The sequence below is a fragment of the Arachis stenosperma genome, chromosome 9, assembly GCF_014773155.1.
Source record: "Arachis stenosperma cultivar V10309 chromosome 9, arast.V10309.gnm1.PFL2, whole genome shotgun sequence".
Classification (NCBI taxonomy): domain Eukaryota; kingdom Viridiplantae; phylum Streptophyta; class Magnoliopsida; order Fabales; family Fabaceae; genus Arachis; species Arachis stenosperma.
In genome coordinates this window covers 123497239-123498238 of record NC_080385.1, presented here as the reverse complement: position 1 = coordinate 123498238, position 1000 = coordinate 123497239, and the positions used below count along the sequence as shown (strand labels likewise).

The 1000-nt window shown below is 41.2% G+C and overlaps 1 non-coding gene across 1 annotated transcript; it reads left to right on the top strand.

Moving 5' to 3' along the window:
* Window positions 1–201: 201 nt before the first annotated feature.
* LOC130952077 (small nucleolar RNA R71) lies at window positions 202–309 on the top strand. Its single transcript, XR_009074258.1, has one exon. It is a non-coding gene; the product is annotated as a small nucleolar RNA R71 (small nucleolar RNA).
* Window positions 310–1000: the final 691 nt, after the last annotated feature.

Genomic DNA, 1000 nt, shown 5'->3' with positions numbered 1-1000 from the left:
TTTCTTCTGATTTGTCCCATTGTTCACATGATTCCTTTCAAAAGTGTACATGAATTGGTTATTTGCAACCATTTCAATTAGCTCTTGAGCTTCTGTAGGCGTCTTCTTCAGATGAAGAGATCCTCCAGCAGAGCTATCCAAAGACATCTTGGATAGTTCAGAGAGACCATCATAGAAAATACCTATGATGCTCCATTCAGAAAGCATATCAGATGGACACTTTCTGATCAATTGTTTGTATCTTTCCCAAGCTTCATAGAGGGATTCTCCATCCTTCTGTCTGAAGGTTTGGACTTCCACTCTAAGCTTACTCAATTTTTGAGGTGGAAAGAACTTTGCCAAGAAGGCATTAACTAGCTTTTCGCATGAGTCCAGGCTTTCTTTAGGTTGTGAGTCCAACCATATCCTAGCTCTGTCTCTTACAGCAAAAGGGAATAGCATAAGCCTGTAGACCTCAGGGTCAACCCCATTAGTCTTAACAGTGTCACAGATTTGCAAGAATTCAGCTAAGAACTGATGAGGATCTTCCAATGGAAGTCCATGGAACTTGCAATTCTGTTGCATTAGAGAAACTAATTGAGGCTTAAGCTCAAAGTTGTTTGCTCCAATGGCATGGATAGAGATGCTTCTCCCATAGAAGTCGGGAGTAGGTGCAGTAAAGTCACCCAGCACCTTCCTTGCATTGTTGTTGTTTTTGGCTGCCATGGGTTCTTCTTCTTTGAAGATTTCTATTAGGTCCTCTACAGAGAGTTGTGCCTTAGCTTCTCTTAGCTTTCGCTTCAAGGTCCTTTCAGGTTCAGGGTCAGCTTCAACAAGAATGCCTTTGTCTTTGCTCCTGCTCATATGAAAGAGAAGAGAACAAGAAAATATGGAATCCTCTATGTCACAGTATAGAGATTCCTTGAGGTGTCAGAAGAACAGAAAATTAGAAGGAAGAAGTAGAGAATTCGAACTTAATCAGATAGAGTTCGAATTGTGCATTGAGGAAGAGTGGTACTCC